The sequence below is a fragment of the Cetorhinus maximus genome, chromosome 1 (assembly GCF_964194155.1).
Source record: "Cetorhinus maximus chromosome 1, sCetMax3.hap1.1, whole genome shotgun sequence".
Taxonomy (NCBI): Eukaryota; Metazoa; Chordata; class Chondrichthyes; order Lamniformes; family Cetorhinidae; genus Cetorhinus; species Cetorhinus maximus.
The window spans coordinates 81,777,037-81,791,952 of NC_135879.1; positions in this window are offsets into that span (position 1 = coordinate 81,777,037).

Consider the following 14,916-nt stretch of genomic DNA (forward strand, 5'->3'; position numbering starts at 1 on the left):
ACAGACCCCACCCACTCACAGCTGAGGTTCTGACAGTGGGTCAGGATCCTGACCATTGCTGAAATGGACTTTGCCTTGGCTGTTTAGCGCTTCCAGGTTTCTTGAGCATTCATAAAGTGTGGGCTTGATTTTTTTTTTCATTTTTTAATAGAATTTATTTAGGGGCATATACAAATAATTACTGATGTTGATCCTTGGATAGCTTAGCATTTTAAAGAACCTTCAGTGTCATTCCCATGTTACTGCCATTGACGCTTCATTTCTTTTTGCCGGCACCAACGTTAGGATCTCTATTTAAAGGGACTCTGGCAGCATTAGAATTGCATCATCCTGCATTGGACAGTTTTGGAAACAAAGCAATTGCAAAGAGACATGGGAAAACTTTGATTCTCCCTTGGAGGTGATAGTACAGCTGGTGAGGGCTCAAAGAGAAGTATTGTTTCCCGTGGGTCCGAGGAAGAGGCCAGCTGCGCAAACTAAACAGGCGTGGCTGGAAGTGGCAGAAACAGTCAGCAGCAGGCCTGAGGTCTCTCACAACTGGATTTAGTGCTGCGAGAGGTTCAATCATCTCATAAGGGCAGGAAAGGTGACTGGCATACCACTTTTACATGCCAACCCTGTCCCTCAGATTTCCATAGCATACTCCTGTATAATGCTCCTCAGGACAGCATACCTTGCAGCTGTACTCGTTCCTCTCTCCAGGGGCACCGCTTTACAACATTATCTGAACAACCAACAACTCACACTCACCCTCACTTAGTGCCATCTTGCACTCATCCCTGTAGCCACCCTGCATGAGTGTTCTCATTCCACCTTCTCTACACACTCCACTTCTCTGATTGCTCTCTTTGCAGGAGAAGATGGCACACAACACCAGGGAAAGACCAAGAACCAGTGATGGTTCCCAAGTGAGTGATGGCAGGGCATTGGAGAGCAAGAGGATGGTAGAGTTCGTGGGCATTGGTGATGGAGAGGTGAGGGTCCCCCACACACCTGGTGACAGAATTAGATATCACATTTGCCTTTGGCACATAATAACTCATGTTGAATTGATGTCATCACTAACTGAAATGTCAATTTTTGATAACGTAAATTTCGAACCCTTTTCCCAAGTCAGTTCCAACTCATAGCTTTCAATTCTCACAGGGCCTTCAAGGGTAATGGAGGAGCTGGAGTGGGAGGGCCGATGAGTCCTCAAAGAAACAGAAAGGAAATACTAAGCAGGTCAGGCAGCAACTGTGGAGGGGGAAACCTCATTAACGTTTCAGTTCATTGATCTTTCACCAGAACCAGGGGAAATTAGAAATATAATAGATTTTAAGCAAGTAAAGGGGAGAAGGTGGATAAAAAACAAAAGGGAAGGTCTGTAACAGGATGGAGGACAGGGAAGATTAAATGACAAAAGTGTTGATGGTGCAAGGTCAAAGCAAATGGCAATAGGTCAAGTAAAGAAACAAGAGATCTGTCTAGAGAGGTATGAATGGCAGAAAGATGAGCAGTTGTCATCCAAAAGCAGAAACAAGAGAAAAATGAATTAAAATCAAAACAAAAACAAAATGGGTGCAGAGGTTGTGGCCTGAATTTGTTGGATTCAATGTTTTGTACAGAGGGCTGTGAAGTGTCTAATTGAAAGATGAAGTATTATTCATCCAGCTTACGTCGAGCTTCGTTGGAACATGCTGGAGGCTGAGGACAGAGAGAGATCAAGGTGGAGAAATAAAATGGCAGACAGCCAGAAGCTCAGGGTCATGTTTGGGAGACTGAATGGAGGTGTTCCACGAAGGGGTCAACCATTCTGTGTTTGATCTCCCCAGTGTAGAGCTGATAGCATTGTGAGCAGCAAGCACAGTATATTAAGTAGGAAGATGTACACATAAATTGATTTTTAGCTTGAAACAGTGTCTGGGGCCTTGGACTGTGAGGAGAGATGTTGCATTTCCAGCACTTGCATGGAAAGGTGCTGTGAGAAGAGGAGAAGGTGCTGGGGGAGATAGAGGAGTGGACCAGGGTGTTATGAAGGGAATGGTCTCTTCAGAATGCTAACAGGTGAGGGGAGGGGAAGATATGCTTGGTGGTGGCATTATGCTGGTGGTGGCAGAGCTGGCAGAGGATAATCTGTTGAATATAGATGTTGGTGTGGTGAAAGGTGACCTATTATTGTTCTGGTGGGGGAGAGGAAAGGGTGAGAGCAGAGGTGCAGGACATGGGTTGGAAATGGTTGAACACCCTGTCAACCACAATGGGGGGAGGGGGATTCTTGGTTGAGGAAAAGGGAAGACACATCAAAAGTGCTGGTATGGAAAGTTACATCATCAGAACAGATGCAATGGAGATGGAGAATCTGGAAGAATGAAAGAAGGTCCTTACAGGAAGCAGAGCATGCTGTGGGAGTCCATGGACCTGCAGTGAATATTTGTTAATAGCCTATCCCAAGAAATGGCAACAGGGAAGTGGAGGGATGGAAGGGAAAGTTGAAGATGGTCAATGTAAAGATGTGAGAAAAACAAAAAGCTGCAGATGCTGGAAATCCAAAACAAAAGTAAAAATACCTGGAAAAACTCAGCAGGTCTGACAGCATCTGCGGCGAGGAACACAGTTAACGTTTCGAATCCATATGACTCTTCAACAGAACTAAGTAAAAATAGAAAAGAGGTAAAATATAAGCTGGTTTAAGGTGTGTTGCGGGGGGGTGGGGGTGGGGGTGGGGACGACACAGGTAGAGCTGGATAGAGGGCCAGTGATAGGTGGAGATAGCCAAAAGATGTCATAGACAAAAAGTCAAAGAGGTGTTGAAGGTGGTGATATTATCTAAGGAGTGTGCTAATAGGTGACATTAAGGGTAGAAAGCAGGACGAGCCAAGGTACAGATAGCCCTGGTGGGGGTAGGGTGGGAGGAAGGGATCGAAATAGGCTAAGAAGTAGAGATAAAACAATGGATGGAAATACATTTAAAAATAATGGAAATAGGTGGGAAAAGAAAAATCTATATAAATTATTGGAAAAAGGGGTATCGGAAAGGGGGTGGGGATGGAGGAGAGAGTTCATGATCTAAAATTGTTGAACTCAATATTCAGTCCGGAAGGCTGTAAAGTGCCTAGTTGGAAGATGAGGGTCTGTTCCCCCAGTTTGCGTTGAGCTTCACTGGAACAATGCAACAGGCCAAGGACGGACATGTGGGCATGAGCGCAGGGTGGAGTGTTGAAATGGCAAGCGACAGGCAGGTCTGGGTCATGCTTGCGGACAGACCGAAGGTGTTCTGCAAAGCGGTCACCCAGTCTGAGTTTGGTCTCTCCAATGTAGAGGAAACCGCATTGGGAGCAGCAGATGCAGTAGACTAAATTGAGGGAAGTGCAAGTGAAATGCTGCTTTACTTGAAAGGAGTGTTTGGGCCCTTGGACGGCGAGGAGAGGGGAAGTAAAGGAGCAGGTGTTGCACCTTCTGTGGTTGCATGGGAAGGTGCCATGGGAGGGGGTTGAGTTATAGGGGGTGATGGAGGAGTGGACCAGGGTGTCCTGGAGGGAATGATCCCTGTGGAATGCCGCCAGAGGGGATGAAGGGAAGATATGTTTGGTGGTGGCATCATGCTGGAGTTGGTGGAAATGGCGGAGTATGATCCTTTGAATACGGAGGCTGGTGGGGTGATAAGTGAGGACAAGGGGGACCCTATCATGTTTCTGGGAGGGAGAGGAAGGTGTGAGGGCGGATGCGCGGGAGATGGGCCGGACACTGTTGAGGGCCCTGTCAACCACCATGGGTGGAAAACCTCGGTTAAGGAAGAAGGAAGACATGTCAGAGGAACTGTTTTTGAAAGTGGCATCATCAGAACAGATGCGATGGAGGTGAAGGAACTGAGAGAATGGGATGGAGTCCTTACAGGAAGCGGGGTGTGATTAGCTGCAGTCGAGGTAGCTGTGGGAGTCGGTAGGCTTGTAATGATTATTGCTGGACAGTCTATCACCAGAAATTGAGACAGAGAAGTCAAGGAAGGGAAGGGAAATGTCAGAGATGAACCATGTGAAAATGATGGAGAGGTGGAAATTGGAAGCAAAATTAATAAATTTTTCTAGGTCCAGACAAGAGCATGAAACAGCACCGAAGCAATCATCAATGTACCAGAGTAAGAGTTGTGGGAGGGGGCCGGAGTAGGACTGGAACAAGGAATGTCCAACATACCCCATAAAGGGACAGGCATAACTGGGGCCCATGCCTCACTCCTTTCAAGTGAAGCAACATTTCACTTGCACTTTCCTCAATTTAGTCTACTGCATTCGCTGCTCGCAATGCGGTTTTCTCTACATTGGAGAGACCAAACTCAGACTGGGTGACTGCTTTGCGACCTCCCTGTCGCTTGCCATTTCAACACTCCACCCTGCTGTCAAGCCCACATGTCCGTCCTTGGCCTGCTGCATTGTTCCAGTGAAGCTCAACGCAAACTGGAGGAACAGCACCTCATCTTCTGACTAGCCACCTTACAGCCTTCCGGACTGAATATTGAGTTCAACAATTTTAGATCATGAACTCTCTCCTCCATCCCCACCCCCTTTCCGATACCTCCCCCCTTTTTTTTTCCAATAATTTATATAGATTTTTCTTTTCCCACCTATTTCCATTACTTTTAAATGTATTTATATCCATTGTTTTACCTCTACCTTTTTGCCTATTTCGATCCCTTCCCCCCACCCCCACTAGGGCTATCTGTACCTTGCTCATCCTGCTTTCTACCCTTAATGTCACCTATTAGCACATTCCTTAGATAATATCACCACCTTCAACACCTCTTTGACCTTTTGTCTATGACATCTTTTGGCTATCTCCACCTATCACTGGCCCTCTATCCAGCTCTACCTGTCCCCCCACCCCCCCCCCACCACTTAAACCAGCTTATATTTCTTAAAGATGAGAGAAGGTTGGAGGTTGGAAGCAAAATTGGTAAAAATTTTCCAATTCAGGGTGTGGACAGGAAATGGCACCCGTACAGTCATAATGAGCTGTAACTTCCTTGGAGTGGCGTTTGGCATCAGATTGGCACTCCGTGCCCAATTATTTACACAACTTTTCTTCCAATCCTGTCTCGCCCGAACTTCCGACTCAAGCCAGGTGAGATTCAAGCAGCGCAGCTCGTCCCCGAGCCCTCGCATCGAAGTCCAGCTCTGTCAAAGTGAAGGAGGACCCGCCCCTTTTTTATGGCACTAGCTGCTGTAAAACAGGTAAGTTAAAGGTCCCACGAAATTTAAAGGTCCTTGACAGGCCAGGAAGAAGGTAAATGTCTAAGGTAAATGGAAAGGATTTGGGGGGGTTAAGGGGGATCAGTGTTGGGGGGGGTGAAATTAGAGGTGGGGTGTGGGGGTGGCGGGGTCAGGCTTTGAGGGGGAGTAGGTGGGTTGGGCCTCAGCTCAACCCCAGGGTTGGGGGTCAGACCTCGGGTGGGGGTGGGGGTTCAGGCCTTGGGGAGGGCGATTGGACCTTTGGGGGGAGATGTTGGACCTTGGGGGTTTGGGGTGGTAGGGCCTCGGGGTAGTGGGTGGTCGGGCCTCGGGGGATGTCGATGGGGATCGTACCTCGGAGGGGAGGTCTAATCTCTGGGGGGGTGGGGTGGTCGGGTTGGATCAGGGTGGGAGTGTGGGTCGGGTTATGAGGGGGTTGGATCAGATCAGGGGATTCGGGTTGAGTCAGGAGGAGGGTTGGGTTGGGTTGGTGGGGGGTCAGGTCAGGGGTGGGTTGGGTCAGATCAGGGGATTCGGGTTGGGTGGGGAGGAGGGTTGGGTTGGGTTGGGCAAGTTGGGTTGGATCGGGACTGTTGGGCTGGGTTGATGTGGGTTTGGCTCTTGTGAGGGTCAGGTCGGGGGGTCGGCTCGGATCGGAGGTGGGGGGCAGTTTGGATCAGATCATGTTGGGAGGTCGGATGGGATCGGGGGGGGTTCGGGTCGAGGGAGGGGTTTGGGTTTGGTTTGGGGATGGTTGGGTCATGTCGGGGTGAGTAGGGTTGTGTCAGCGGGGTCAGATCGAGGGGTAGGTCGGGTTGGGTCTGGCCTGCGGCGTGGGTGGTGTTCAGGCCTTGTGAGGGTGTGGGGTTGTGAGTTAGGCCCACGAGGGGGGAGGACTTCTGTTTGGGTGGGGTGAACCTCATGGGGGCTGGGGTGAGTCCCCTGGGGAGTCGGGGTGTTGAGGGGGGTCTCGTGGGTCTGTCTGTGTTTTTACAATAGTTACCCAAAAGTTAAAGAGGTTTCAATTCTTCAAACCTTTTCTGGGTAACTACTGATGCAACAGAATTGGAACCATCCAAAGTTGTGACTTAAATCACATTTTCGGATTGTTCCCGTGAAGTGCAATTGCTCAGAAGAAGTTTGCGATTCTGGGCATTTGCCGTGCAAACCCTTACCTGGGAACTTCCGAAGGGGATTCCCCAGTACATCTTTGGGATATCCCTCCAATGCAGTGCTGGGGAGCTCGGAAGTAACGGCCAAATGTTTCAGAAAAAAACGGGAGGTAGGACCCTGAGTAGGGTTGGAACAAGGAATATCCCACATTTCCCACAGAAAGGCAGGTATAACCCATGCAGGTGTCCATAGCAACACCTTTCATTTGGAAGAAGTGAGCAGTAAAGGGGAAAATTGTTCAATGTGAGAACAAGTTCAGTCAAGCAGAGGAGGGTGGTGGTGAATAGAGACTAGTTGAGCCTCCATTCAAGGAAGAATTGGAGAGCCCTCATACTGTCCTGGTGGGAGGATGGAGACGTGAAGAGAATGAACATTGAACAACTTCTCCTTTTCCTCCTACTGACGTTACTTTCACTAAGGCTCCTTGATTCCACACTCAGTCAAATGCTGCCTTGAAATCAAGGACAGTCACTTCTGCCTGAAATTCAGTCTGGAGCAAGTGATCCTGGAACCCAAACTGAGCTTCGGTGAGCTGGCTACTGTTGAGCAAGTGCTGTTTGATAGCATTGTCAATTAAACCTTGCATCACTTTGCTGACGATTGAGAGGAGACTGATAGGGTGGTAATTGATTGGTTCAGATGTGTCCTTTTTGTGGACAAGACATATCTGGGCAATTTTCCACTTTGCTGGGCAGATGCCAGTATTGTAGCTGTACTGGAGCAGATTGGCTAGGAGTGCGGCAAGTACTGGAGCATAAGTCTGCAGCACTATAGGCAGGATATTGTCAGGGCTCCTACCTTTTACTGTATCCAGTGCCTTCAGTCTTTCCTTGATATCACAGAATCAAATTGGCTGAAGACTGGCACCTGTGATGCTGGGGACCCCAGGAGCAGGCCAAGGCGGATCACCAACTCAACACGTCTGGCTGAGGATGGCTGCAAATGATTTAGCTTTGTCTTTTGCACTGACATGCTGGGCTCTGCCATCAGTGAGGATGGGGGTGAATTGTATAAGTGTTCTCCTGTGGAGAGGTGGAACACTTCATTAACATATTTAAATTGTTGCCAACCAGGTTTTCCAGGACCCGGGAAATCCAGAAGCAAAATGAAGGTGGGTGCCGCAGTCTTCGGAAAGTAACTGCCTTTTACAGCACTGCTTATGGGCTGGAAGAAGCAGGAGTGCCCACCAAGCACTTTTAAAGAAGCATTTGGCCTCCCCCTCTGCCAACTACAGCCACCTTTTCCTCCCTACTCTGGTCAACGAAATCCTCCTCCAATTCTGATCACTCTTTCTTGATTGTTGCTGTCTTTCCTCCCTAACCAGCAAGTCCTCATGCCCTGATTACTAAGGGCTGTCCACAAGGGCATCCTCCCTCTGGTTTTCCCAACTGGTTGTCAGCCAGACTATCAGTTAGGCCAGCTGCTGAGTGCAAAATGGAAGAAAAAATGCTAGCGAGCCTGCCATGAAATTTGGCAGGACCTTGACGTCTCTGGGCTCTCTGGGTTTCCCGCACACTATCACAGTCACATATATCCTTGTGCCTCCCATAAATATTGGAGCCATGGAATTTATTTATTTTATGATCAACAACTCCACAACCTCAAGGAAGGTCCCCATGTCATCTCTCACAGTCTAAAGATCAAACTTGCCTAATTCAGAACACAGAATTGCCAAGAATGATGTTTCACATTTTTTGATTCAACGTTATCTGTTATACTTGGCATTCTCATTATAATAGTTTGAACAAAGGTAGTTTCAGACCAACTGTCAGTCATCATGCGTTTCTTAAAAAATGTTTTCTGGCATTTCCAACTTGCAACACTTTCATTTGTTGTTGGAAAGTGACTAAAAAAAAACTTTGAGGTACTTGGTAATTCGGTGCCATTTTCAATATTTTATTGAAAAATAACAACATTGGGCTGGATTTTATGGGATGCCATGTCAACCAGCCAACCTGAAACCCAGCTATTCTATTGCACTGGGATCAGCCGCAATTGTTTCAGAGTAAATCTGATTGGCTGGCAGCTCTGTAGTCCCAGCAGCGCCAGGATTGATGGTGGCCACTGCTGGGACTACAGTCAGTCCCCGAGGAAGAAGACTGATGAATCCCGGACTTAAAGGTAAATCTGGGAATTTGGACGGGCATGGTTGGCAAACCCCAGCAATGGAGGGGTAGGGGGATGGAGGACTGGGTTTTAGAGGCCAGCGGGAAGGGTTAAAAGGGAGTATAATCTTAAGGGGATGCTTCCAATGGACACAGGAGACCCCTCCCCACCTGCCCCCTGAAGGAGGTACCCCCCACTTCCTGCTTGACAGCAACCCGCACAGTGAAAGCTGCCGGATTACTTGCCTTGCCTCCTCTTCTCCTGCCATATGTAAAATAGCAATGGAGGCAGAATTAGGTGCTTAAGTGTTCATAAATTTAAAAAAATTAGAACATGACAGAAACAAAGCACATGACGAGAGGATTTGATCATGCTCCTTGATCATAACCACCTTGTGATTTTGACCGCTGCAAATTTTCAACTTAACTCTTTGGAAGAAAGGGGTTGGTGGCGTAGTGGTAATGTCCCTGGGCTTGTAATCCAGAGATTCAGACTAATGTTCTGGGGGCATGAGTTCAAATCCCACCATGGCAGCTGGTAGAATTTGAATTCAGTTAATAAACTGGAACATAAAGCTAGTCTCAGTAATGGTGACCATGACACTATCAATGATTGTCATAAAAACCCATCTGGTTCACTAATGTCCTTCAGGGGAGGAAATCAGCTGTCCTTACCTGGTCTGGTCTACATGTGACTTCAGACCCACAGCAATGTGGTTGACTCTTAACAGCTCTCTGAAATGGCCTAGCAAGCCAACCAGTTTAAGGGCAATTAGGAATGGGCAACACATGCTGGCATTGCTACCAACACCCACATCCCATGAAAAGATAAAGGAAAAACAATATATCATGCAACTTACACTGCTTTATTTTTGACCAGAAATGAAAACAAGATCATGGGCTTCCAAATTACAAAAACTATTTTGCAGAAAGAAGTAACAAATCATCATAAATTTTATAATAACTTCAGCATAGAAAATATTCTGGGCACTTCATGGGCTGAGTGTTATGCGGCTTAGGGGTTGGGGGGGGAGCCGTTGGTGGGCTGATGTCTTGCCCCACCCCGCCCCCAGTTGCAAAGTTGGCCTGCAGCCGACCTGCTCCATGCCGGCCTGCCCCACAGCCATATGCACTGTGGGCGAGCTGAACAAGGAGCGAGTGGGACTTCCACCCCTCGCTGGGGAGGAAGCCCTATCCATGGGAGCTGCCAACCAATTGGATTGGCCTACAACTCCATCAGTCCTGGCAGTGCAAAGAGCGCGTTGATGGGTGCTTCCGGGGCTACGGGAGGCAAATGAAGAAGGCTTATGGATCCTAGAGCCAGGTACATCCAAGGTCCCGGGCAGGGAGGGTTTGGGCAGGTCAGGGAGGGGGACGAGGGGTGTGGGTTTAAGGCGTGCGGGCGGGCAGGAAGAAAGCGGGGGGGTTCTATCTTAGGGGAACCACCCACCCTGATCGGCAAAGGGCAGCCCTCGAAGCTAGTATCCACCCTTTCCTTTCCGCACTTAGGAGAATTTATTTAAAAATCGGATTGCCCACTCCCGCCCGACTGCCCACACCAAATGTTTTATGGTGTGGGCAGTATATTATCAGGGTCAATTGGCTTGGTAACAAGCTAATTGATCCTTGCCTATCTATTTAAATATGGTCTGTGGGCTGCCGATTTTGGCACCTGCCCGCCCCCTGTATTAGGGGATAGGCTCAGGGGTGGTGGATTGGGCAAACATGCCTGGTGGGGGCACGTAAAATGCAGCCCCAAAGATGGCGATTGGGAGTGAATGTAGAGCCAGGAAGAAAGAGGTTAGGAAGCAGGTGGAAAGTTTGCCTGTAGAGATGTGTGTTGAGATTTTTAAAGGTGGAAAGAAAGGCAGATATGTCCAAGAACGGCATTTCGGACAACACCATCAGTGCAATTGAATGGTCCACCAGCAATGGTGAAGTAAAGGCAGGGGATGAAGAGGAGTCCAGAACTGGAGGAGTGGAAATTTCAGTGGGTTTACAGGGATACTGGAAGCTGCAGAGATAGAGTGGACCAAGGCCATGTAAAGATTTATAGACAAGGTTGAAGATTTTAAGGAATTGTTGATATGGAGCCAGTTGGGGTGGTTGGGAGTGTGAAGGATTTGGCAGCAAAGTGATTCGAACTTCTAACATCTTTCAATTAAAATTAACATTGCAGCATAACTAGTTGTCTTTCCTTGTGTATCAGCCAGAGTTCCTCAAAATCAGTGTGGAAATATCGCAAATAGCAGGGTAAAAGGAGAAACCCACAACTTGACAGCAATGCAAATGTCCTGAGAATTTACAGACAAGCAGTTTTCACAGTTCCAAGAAATTCCTGACACGTTTCGAATAGATGTGGAATAAAGTGTGAGTGAAGCATAAGGAGCTAATGTTACCATTATAGAATAAACTATATATTCTAAGTGTCATTTCTGAAAAAGCCATTAATAATGGTAGTTGTATGAAATAGTTTTACTGATGGTCACACAGCCTTAATAATTTTTATGCTTTTATATTTTTGCCAGTTTAGGACTGCTTCTATCTAACCCAAAGTCAATACACTGAAAGAGTTGATTCTGAGGTATTGAACATGAACAATGGGTTGGATTTTGTGGCCGCTGGTCAGCCTATGTGAAGGTTTGGTGGGGGGTGGTTCGTAAAATAAAGCAGGTGGCCTTCCCACCATCTTCCTGTAGAGTAAAGGGTTAATGGTTATGTTAATGAGACAATCATGTTAATGATGCTGTAAGTGTGACATCAGGGTCAGATGACGAAGAGGCTCAAAGAGAGCAAGACACAGAATAGTCAGTATTCAGAAAACCACATACTTACCATGAGGTCTTTGTAAATAGTTATTAATAAATAGCTTCAAGGAAAACTATATATCACCTATCTCTAAGTCACTCATTGAATAAGCAAAACCTCATCAAAGCATGGTGACAGATCTGCAAAATTGCCACATGTTGGCAGTGCTGGAGGCCGCAGATTAAGAAACTAAGGCCGCACATTGGTAACCCATGGGTGAAGACCTTGGAACAGCTTGACTTCACAATGAAGGAGAATGACACTGCAACATGAACCAAGCTGAACCACACACAATGTTGGCAGCCATTGAACAGCCACTATCTCTTCCCTAGCCTTTTCAACACATCGTGGGTCCACAGCGAGGACAACAATGGGAGTTCTGGAGGAGACTACTTGAAAGGTACTGCACAGCTTCAGGCTTATAAAAAAAGGCAGAAAAACAACAGATCAGCATGCTTCTGTATGTGATTGGGGCCATAGCTGATGATGTGCTGGCATGACACGGCGTCAAGGAGAGCTCGGCATCCTAAGGAGAGGTTATGAGAGCCTTCAAAAAGTACTTCAAACTAAGAGGAATCTAGTCATTGAACAGGCCAGATTCAACCAGCAGAGCCAAAGGCCAGGTGAATCAATTGATTAATTTATTAGCGACTTGTATCTATTGGTCAGCAGTTGTGGCTACAGAGCTTTAAAGCACAAGTTAATTCATGACTGCAATGTAATAGGCATGCTCAATGACATGTTGTTGGATGTTTTTCAACCTAAAGAGGATTTAAAAGAGAGGGCCGGACAGTTTGCAGTGCAGGTGGAGCTGCAACAACAGAATTGAAGCCCCACCCACTGAAAAGCCTGCAAAAAAGCCCACCAAACCATCGAAGGGGCAGGACCACCTATGCTAAAATGTTCCAGCTGCGACACCAAAATACAACACCACTGCAAAGATTGTCCATCAGGGGAGCCAAATTCATTCTCCATGGCAAGTCCCAACATTTTAAACAATCCTGCAGATCTGAGACACAATTTAAGGGAAGGAAGCTGGAACAAGCTTCCAATCATTTTGAAGTCTATGAAAATAAAAATACAGCATTACAATGTGATGATTTCCTAGGAGAAATTAAAGATCCCGATAAACAGTTCTGCTCTGTAGAGTTGTAAGTCTAAGGATACAGAACAGAATTTAAACTGGACACCAGGTCAAGGGTCACAGTGTTTTTGGACAAATTGGACTGGCCTCAGGTCTGGCTTAAGGAAGTAAAAATCCAACCATCTAACTTAAAGCTACAAGGACCAGAAGGCACAGACCTCAAAGTGAAGGGTCAGTTCACTACAACCCTTAGGCATGAAGATAAAGATATTAACAAAACTCTTTATATCTTACAGAACCAGCAAGTTTCTCTGCTTAGCAAGTCAGCATGTTTAGGACTTTGTCTTCTACAAAAGGTCGATGAGGTAACAATAATGGACAAAGGAACAGTATTCAGGGATGAATTTTCAAAGGTGTTCTGAGGGCAGGAAAAGAACAACACTGCAGCAGAAATGGAAGTCCACTCATTACGCTTTGATTATGGTCATCTATTGCAGAATCCCCATCCGCTGAACCACAGGAGGAGATTGCTGATCTCTCACTTCTTTGCAGACAGGCTGGAAGAGGCTGAAACAGGATGCACTAAACAAGAGGGTGACCATCTGCTAGAGGAGCTTCTAGACCTTGGTTGGCTCTTTCCAGACACAGTTCAGGAGAATTAAGCTGGTGCAGAAGCAGAGGATCTGTTGGAAGAAGAGGTCGTAGATCTTACTATACCCTTTGGCTCCACTGCCAATGCCTCAGAAAACTTTGTTGTCTTTTTGAGCAGAATCATCCTTTCATTGAGGAAGATAATAAAGAGGTGAATTTGTCTGCCTATTCCACTGAGCCCACTGATGACATGCATCAATAATTGCACGCAGCCAGCAGTAAGCTATCCAGGGAGAATGAGATGCCTAACTCCAAGTTGGATCAAGCCACTAGTAGAAGTTCAGAGCTTATTAATTTGTAAGAACCTAAGCTGCGGCTCACACTTGAACGTCACCAGCAAGGCATGGATACATTCAAATCTACTTTCAGTAAAGAAGCAGTGGGCCGAACTATAGTGCTTCTACAGCTGAAGAGTACAATCCAGGAACTTCATATCAACCCAGGTGTGGAGGTTTATTCCATTGTTGAGGATGGGGCAATCCTACTTTCACATGCTAACACTATGATCCCATTGTCTGCAGTGGAGCAGCCTCATGCTAAAGCAAGGTGTGGAAATGATGCCGCTACTTACAGAAAGTGAAAATCCTACCCCAAGAGTAGTAGTAGTCTTCTTTTCCTCATATCTTGCAATGTTGTCAGGATGTTCTTCGTTCTTTTCATCTACCAGATACGTTCATGTCTCAGGTATTGAATGCTTCTCTGGTCAACACAGCAGCAGTGAATGATACAGCTGTGCAGTTCTTCATAGAAGTTGAAAGCCAGCACTTTTGCCTTTCTCCAGTGTGCAATGCAAAAGAAGACGACAGAGTAAATGTCATTTTGTTGTCTTCCTTTTCAAGGGGTTGTGATCATAAAGTCCTGAAGATTTCTCCCCGGAATCAGTTCTTTTCTTGATTGGTTTTCACAGACTTTGTATTCAGGTTGTCATAAGAGTCACAGCCTAGGAACCAGCAGTCCTGAGAAGCTGCAGAAATGTGTTTGCCTTCCAAGAAGAAAAATAATGGAATACGTATGTCCAACACATCCTCCAAGAGAGCCAAGAACACTGTTGGGGATTGATGCGTTTGGGGGCAGTGACTTGGAGGTGGGTGGGCAGGGAGGCAGGAGTTGGATGGAAACTGTAAGCAGTACAGCAGGTTGTGGGAATGTAATGTAAATAGTTTAACAGAATAATGTAACAGTTTGGAGATTATTCTTGGGGGGTGATGTAAGGGGTTAATGGTTATGCCAATGAGACAATGATGTTAATGGTGATGTAAGCATGACATCAGGGTCAGATGACTAAGAGGCTCCAAAAGAACAAGACACAAATGGCCTGTGTCCAGAAAACTATGTACTTATCATGAGGTCTTTGTAAAGAGTTCTTAATAAATAGTTTCCAGAAAAACTATATACTGTCTTTTTCCAAGGCTCTCATCAAATAAGCAAAACCTCATCAAGGCTTGGCGACAGATCGAAACACTTACCGCCCACCCACGACCTGCCTCGCATATTACAGCTGATGGGGAAGCCACTTTTTTTAATGTGCTGTTCCATGTTCCACATTCCAGAATTATTCAGCACAAATCCCATGGAGTTGGATTGTCCAGTGGGCTTGTCCAATCATTCCAGATTGGCAGGGAATTGTTACAGTCTCACATCATCTCTTTTCCCTTTTTGTATCTCAGCTTTTGTATATCTATTTTATCTCATTTTCAGGGACTTTTATGTATGAAATGAGAAATATTGAAGATGAACATGCAATGAAGTGTCATGCATGCCAACAATAAATCTAATTTACAATTAATAAAGACAGGCATTAATTATGTATGTTCATGAAGTTGGAGTCCAGTCAAAGAGAAAGCATTTAAACTGGGCTCTGTATTGTTCTTAACATTTTTCTGTTCAAATT